Source organism: Solanum pennellii, chromosome 1, assembly GCF_001406875.1.
Source record: "Solanum pennellii chromosome 1, SPENNV200".
Taxonomy (NCBI): Eukaryota; Viridiplantae; Streptophyta; class Magnoliopsida; order Solanales; family Solanaceae; genus Solanum; species Solanum pennellii.
In genome coordinates, this window is record NC_028637.1 from 35,180,832 (window position 1) to 35,188,502 (window position 7,671).

The following is a 7,671-nucleotide window of genomic DNA, read 5'->3' on the forward strand; positions in this document are numbered from 1 at the left end:
TGGTATAGTGATGAGATGTCAAGTGAGTGTGAGGAAAATTCGAATAAGTCCACTTTTGGTACTGAGCTAGAACTTGCATGGTTAGTCCTGTTAAAAGTAAGCTGTAATAGACAATTAGGAAAGGGTCATAGGCCCTTATTCAATATAGCCCATTTCTAGCCTAAATAAAAGAAACCAAATGAAATTTATCCTTCTTTGATCCAAATAATCTGAGCTTAAAATTAGACCTTTCTTTTTTACTCCAACTGATCTTTTCTTGGAACAATGTGTTGGCCCTGGTCCCTCCTTGGACATGTGCACCTCAGCTTATGCCACAAGCATAAGTTGAGGGTGGCTATTATGAGGAATGCTCTGGAAAGTGGGGTTGAAAGAACAAAGAGAGAGAAAGAACAAAAATAAAGTGACTCAAGAATTAGTTGAAAGTAAAGTAAAGAAAAAGAAAAATACACAAGAAATACAAGCAAGAAAAGAAGAGAGTCACTTACACAAATGAAGAAAGAAGAGAAAATAGCAAGGTGAAAGAATATGAGAAACTGCGCGAGATAAAATGATAGAAAGGGAAGGTTTAGCCGATATGTCAAGGAGGGCAAAAAGTCTCTAAAGTATACCTAAATATACCCTACCTGACCCTAAGCCTATGTTACTAGCTAAGAAAGTCCTATCGTGATCCGAAGGGTTGTATAGCGAACTTAAGGCAGTGAAAATAAGGGCAAGCTTATGGCAATAGGTATGAATGAGTGTGACTTTGTTCTGAGAGCGAGTGTTGAAAAGTAATCCTTATACTCAAACTGAAATCATTGTGTGAAAAATGAGGATTTTGTTTTAAAGTGAGGACACTAGTTGCAATACCGGAATTGTTAGCACCTCGGTGAGAAATTGAAGAGGATAGGTGTTAATGCATGGTGAGTCTGTGTCATGTTCTGATCCCACAAAATTCAAGCCTAATAGTGATAGCATGCATAGATTTGATGAGATTAATCGGGATTGATAGCCAAATGATTGCAAAGGATAAAACATGGATACTATTGTACAAAGATTGTGTAGTGAGTCATAGTGCGTCGCTTGAGGACAAACAACGAATTTAAGTTGAGGGTGGTGATATACCGTGATTTCACGGTATAATTAATACTTTTTCCTTAAGTTTAGTGTGTCCAAAAGCCTTTTTTGTGCTAATTTTTATATAAGTTTCTCTTTGTTTTGCAGGAAATCTGTCCAAAGCTGAATGCGGAGATTTTGAGCGAAGAAATGCAGAAGAGACCACCTACGGAGCATATGACGGTACGTCGTGCTTGTGACGGTCCGTAGGTGGTAGCGTAGTGAAGCTGCTGAAGGAAGATAGGGAAGTCTGACCATGTGTGGGGTTACGAAGCTTGTAACGGTCCGTCGTGTCTATGACGGTCCGTCCTGCAGGTTCGTCATGAAGTTCAGAGAAGTGATCCCAGTACCCAGATTCCAAGAGATAAAGTGTTTTGGAACGAAGACCCTCGACGGACCGTTGTGTCTATGACGGTCCGTCATACTTGCCGTCGAGGGTGGTGAAGAGAGCAGCAGAAGATATTGCACAAGTATGGGACGACGGAGTCCATGACGGTCCGTCGTGACCACGAAGATCCGTCGCGTGGTCCGTCGCCCCAGCCGCATTTTGGCAGATTTCCAGCAAACAGAGTCCTTGTTTAATTAGGTTTTTATTTTTTTATAAATAGTTCGAAAAACCCCGTTTTTGAGGTTAGACTCCTAGATTGTTAGACTCTTAGATTGAGAGACTCTTGTATTGTTAGACATCATATTATTAGACTCTTTGTATTAGTGTTAGACTTTTTATTATCATTGATTGTTGGTGATTTGTGGTGATTAATCAAGCAAACTTTCGGATTTTACTCTTTCTCATTGAAGTAAGTACATGAATTCTTATTTAATATATTTGAATATTTTGATTATGACTATGGGTAACTAAACTCCATAACTAGGGTTGTGGGAACCATAGGCAAATAATGAGATAAAACCTAACTAAAATAACAATTCTAGAATAGTGTCTTGCACGTATTAATAATTCTTTCGCTTAGAAGTCTTTTTAACGGATGGCCAACGTTAGAACTCGCCTTAATGCTACTTGCCGGACGAAGTAGGTAGATAATAGGAAAAGAATTATTAACATAGATTTAGCATATACTATCTAATGGGCTAGTATTGATTGGTACGAGGTAACAACTTAGTCAAATATTGAATACGATGCTTAATATGAGGTAAAGATAAGGGTTGGGATAGCAACTCACGTAGCCGGACCAAGGTACGGAGTGAGATTTTCTAGATGCCGGACCAAGGATTTAGAAATACATAACATATCACTTTGCATGCAAGATACTAGGAAAGAATTGTTATAGTTAGAATTATCAAGTTATGAACCTGTGGGGAACACGTTAACCCTAGTTACTTTGATTAATTGATTAAAATCCAACATTCAAAGCTGTTAAGTGTCTCTTTCAATTGCGTTAGTTATTTTCATTCATTTTGAAATAGAAACCCCCCTTTTATTGTTTTTACTTTCCAAGGAAGTCATTGACCAAACAATAGTAATAACAGGTTGGAGTTAAGTCTAGACTATGTTCCTCGCGGGAACGATCCCAACCTCACTAGTTGGGTTATTTACATGACACGACCGCTTTACTTCTTATTTGAGAAGTAAGTTTGAGCGTATCACAGATGTCCATAAAAACAATTGGAAAGTCGCTGCAGATACAAATATTTACTCGTTTACCAGGCAGGTGCAGGGACCTCAAGCCAACAGTTTTTAGCAGAGATGCAGGATTTACTCCACCTCTGACTTGTTTCATTAATAAATATGTAAGGACTTAAAATTCGATTATATTTTAGGTATATTTTCGTCATTTAACATGGAACATAAATGCTTTTATAATATATATAAATAGATAGATATTGATTTGCTTTAGATTTTCATTTGGTTGTTTTTGGGTCAGCCAACTTTGGCCGATTTGACAAGTTATTTGGCCTAGAAGTTTTTCTTATATACAAAATACAACAATAAAGAAAACATTAAAAACATTTATCTGTATTATTCAATTACCAAATATGAAAAAAAATGCTTAGTTAAAGATTCTGAGTTGAAATTAAAAGTAAAATCGTGAGAAACAAATTTAATCGGAAATGATGCTTCGAATCCTCCTTACCAATCGAGCAAATGAGAGTGGTGGGGTTGTTAAGAGGTTGGCCCGTAAACTGTTAAAACTTTGCTCAAAACTGTTGGCGGGAGGTCCCTGCGCCCGCCTGGTAAACGAGTACATATTTGTACTTGTTGCAACTTTACAATTACTATTTATGGACGTCTAGTCAGCATACAATACAATCCTAAAATCATTAACTTTTGCCCTAATTTTTTTCTCTGTTGAACTTCCTAATTTCTATTTGTGGAGCTCTGATGATTATAGAATGTTCGATGTTTAAACTTTTTTCTCTAAGTTGCTCGGACTCTCCAAAAATGTTGTCATAGCCGCATTGGTCTTCTAAAAATGCGCTACTGTTGAAAGATCCTACACACACCGAATGACATTTTTGAAGGGTCCTACTCCATTGTTTTAGATGCAATATATTCTTTAATCGATGATAATCACATTCCTACTATTACTTCTCAATATTGATTGTTTCCAACAACTAATAAGAGGTCAGGACCAGGCTACCTTTTGACTGCTGCTACTTATTTCTACTTTTTTTAATGGATAAAGTAACAAGAATTCATTAATGGCATCTAGTGGATTCAGAAATTAAAAATACTGGGAAATTGAAACAATGAGATTTATACTAGGAGGATAGGGAGTTGTGTTGGGTTATGGGTCATTTTCCCTTCCTATGTGGATAAATAAAAGCCCAATTTAGACCAACCGATTTTTGCCCATAAGCCTATTCTTATGAAGCAAATATAAGACTATTTAGGGTCTTATTTTCAGTAGAACATAGCAGTTTTTCAGCAGCCAAAAAGAGAGATTGAGCAGTTTTTCGCAGTCAAAATTCAGATCTAACAGAAAATTCAAATTGCGATTTCCGCTTCGTTTCTTGTCCGATTGAGCTGATTTTTGGAAAGCATATTATATTCATCTCAATCTTTGATTAGGAACTAACAGAGTTGGATTTGGTGGCCTGCAGCTTCAGTTTTGCTGTCGTGAACAGTAGCTGCGAAATTGGTGATTTTGCTCCTTTAATTCTCTAGATTTGGTGCAATCTTATTTTGTTGTTGATCGTTGTTTGGCACTTGTTTTGTGGCCAATTTTGGAGAACAATATTGTAACTCTTGGTGATTATAGTGGAGCTTTTGGTCCCGTGGTTTTTTACTCTTCACATCGAAGGGTTTTCCACGTAAATCTTGGTGTCTTGTGTGATTGGTTTATTATTGCCTTGTTATATTTGTTTGGTTGAATTACTTGCTGCCTTACTATCATATTGCTTGTGGTTGTTTGTCTTCTCTTGGTTCAAATCGAAAAGGGGAAGTATTAACTTGGGTATTCTTCCGCTGTTATCCTGTCAAACATTTTTGTTAGTGCCTTGTCTTTCCCAACAAAGAGGTATCAGAGCATTGGTTATTGTTGATTGTCGTTTTGAATGATGGAGGCAAATATGAGCAAAATGGTGTGTTTAAATGGTAGTAACTATCATATTTGGAAAGGCAAGATGAAAGATCTTCTATTTGTCAAGAAGATGCATTTACCTGTGTTTGCTTCTAATAAGCCTCAGTCTTTGAATGATGAAGAATGGGAATTTGAGCATCTGCAGGTTTGTGGCTATATTAGACAATGGGTTGAAGATAATGTTAGAAATCATATTGTGAATGAGACACATGCCAAAAGTTTGTGGGACAAGCTCGAGACACTTTATGCTTCGAAGACTGGCAACAACAAGTTGTTCCTATTGAAACAATTAATGAATATCAGGTATAAAGAGGGCACTCCTATTTCTGATCATATTAATGATTTTCAGGGTGTTCTTGACCAGCTGTCCGGAATGGGTGTAAAGTTTGATGATGAGATACAGGGACTTTGGCTTCTTAATACTCTGCCAGACTCTTGGGAAACTCTTCGAGTTTCTTTGACTAATTCTGCTCCCAGTGGTGTTGTAACCATGGAATATACTAAGAGTGGTGTCTTGAATGAAGAAATGAGAAGAAGATCTCAAGCCTCATCTTCTTCAGCTTCACACTCCGATGTTTTGGTTACTGAAGATAGGGGGAGAAACAAGTCCAGAGGTCAGAATGATAGAGGTAAAAGTAGAAGCAAGTCAAAGTCTAAATACAAGAATATTACATGTGACTATTGCCACAAGAATGGGCATATCATGAAATATTGTTACAAGCACAAGAGAGATATGAGACAACAAAAGAGAGAAGGCGATAATGAAAATCGTGTTGCTGTTGTTGCTAATGATGATCTTCTTGTTTCTTGTGATGCAAATGCCATTAATCTTGTTCGTGATGAGTCTAGCTGGTTTGTGGATTCTGGTGCTACTTCTCATGTCACGCCAAAGAAGGAATTATTTTCTTCTTATACTCCAGGTAATTTTGGAACGTTGAAAATGGGCAATAATCATGAAGTTGAAGTTATTGGCATTGGGACAGTTTGTTTGGAAAGTAACAATGGTTCCAAACTAGTTCTCAATAATGTCAAGCATGCTCCAGATGTTCGCTTGAATTTGATTTCTGTGGGATATCTTGATGATGAGGGTTATGTTAATACACTTGGTGTTGGCCAGTGGAAGCTTACTAGAGGTTTGATGGTTGTGGCCCGTGGTGACAAGTTGTCTAACTTGTATGTATTTCAGGGCTCCATGTCCAGAGACTCAGTAAATTTGGTGGAGAATGATACTTCATCAGAGTTATGGCATAGAAGGCTGAGTCATATGAGCGAGAAGGGGATTGATAGTTTGGCTAAGAAAAATTTGCTTTCTGGAGTGAAACAAGCAAAGTTGAAGAAATGTGTTCATTGCTTAGCCGGTAAACAGAAAAGAGTTTCTTTTCAGAGTCATCCGCCTTCAAGAAAGCTTGATTTGCTGGAGTTGGTACATTCTGATTTGTGTGGTCCTTTTAAGGTAAGATCTCATGGTGGTGCACTTTACTTTGTGACTTTTATTGATGATCATTCTCGCAAACTCTGGGTATTTCCTTTGAAGTCCAAGGATCAAGTACTTGATGTGTTCAAGAGTTTTCAGGCCTTGGTTGAAAGACAAACAGGGAAGACATTGAAATGCATCCGCTCAGATAATGGTGGTGAGTATATTGGTCCTTTTGATAGATATTGCAGAGAGCAGGGTATTAGGCATCAGAAAACTCCTCCAAAGACTCCTCAGTTAAATGGTTTAGCAGAGAGGATGAACAGAACTCTAGTTGAGAGGGTTAGATGTATGCTTTCAGATGCTAAGCTGTCAGATTCCTTTTGGGCAGAAGCACTTAATACTGCTGCTTATGTTATCAATTTATCTCCTGCTGTTGCTTTAGATGGTGATGTCCCTGACAGAGTTTGGACTGGTAAGAATGTTTCTTATGATCATCTTAGAGTCTTTGGGTGTAAAGCCTTTGTACATGTTCCTAAGGATGAAAGGTCAAAGTTGGATGTTAAAACTAGGCAGTGTATCTTCATTGGTTATGGTCAAGATGAATTTGGCTATCGTTTCTATGATCCTGTTGAGAAGAAACTTGTTAGAAGCCGTGATGTTGTGTTCTTTGAAGACCAAACAATTGAAGATTTTGACAAAGCTGACAAGGCTGATTTTCAGAGTAGTGAGAGCTTAGTTGATGTTGATCCAGTTCCTTTGACTATTGCACCGGAAGAAAATCTTCATAATGATGAAAATCAAGTTGATAATGAAGATGGTGATCATGTTCAGAATGACCGGCATGATGTTGTTGATGCTCCAGTGCAAGATGATGTGGTTGTCCAACAACCAATTATAGATGCTCCAGAGAGTTCTCTCAGACGATCTAGTAGAGAGAGAATTCCTTCATCTCGTTATTCTCCCAATGAGTATGTACTCTTGACTGACGGGGGAGAACCTGAGAGTCTTGATGAGGCCATGGAAAGTGAAGAAAAAGAAAGGTGGTTTGATGCTATGGAAGATGAGATTAAATCCTTGCATGATAATCATACCTTTGATTTGGTTAAGTTACCTAAAGACAGAAAAGCTTTGAAAAACAGGTGGGTTTTTCGGGTGAAACATGAAGATGGTAATCCAGTTCCACGGTACAAAGCTAGATTAGTTGTCAAGGGATTTAATCAGAAAAGGGGAGTTGATTTTGATGAGATATTCTCTCCAGTTGTGAAGATGTCATCCATTCGTGTGGTTCTAGGCTTGGCTGCAAGTCTAGATTTAGAGGTTGAGCAAATGGATGTTAAAACTGCTTTCCTCCATGGTGACTTAGATGAAGAAATTTATATGGAGCAACCGGAAGGTTTTGAAGTCAAGGGTAAAGAGAATTATGTTTGCAAATTGAAGAAGAGCTTGTATGGTTTGAAACAAGCTCCCAGGCAGTGGTACAGGAAGTTTGGTTCTTTTATGAGTCAGCAGGGCTTCAAGAAGACTTCTTCAGACCATTGTGTTTTTGTGCAAAAGTTCTCTGATGGTGACTTTATTATTGTGTTGCTTTATGTTGATGACATGCTTGTTGTTGGTCATAAT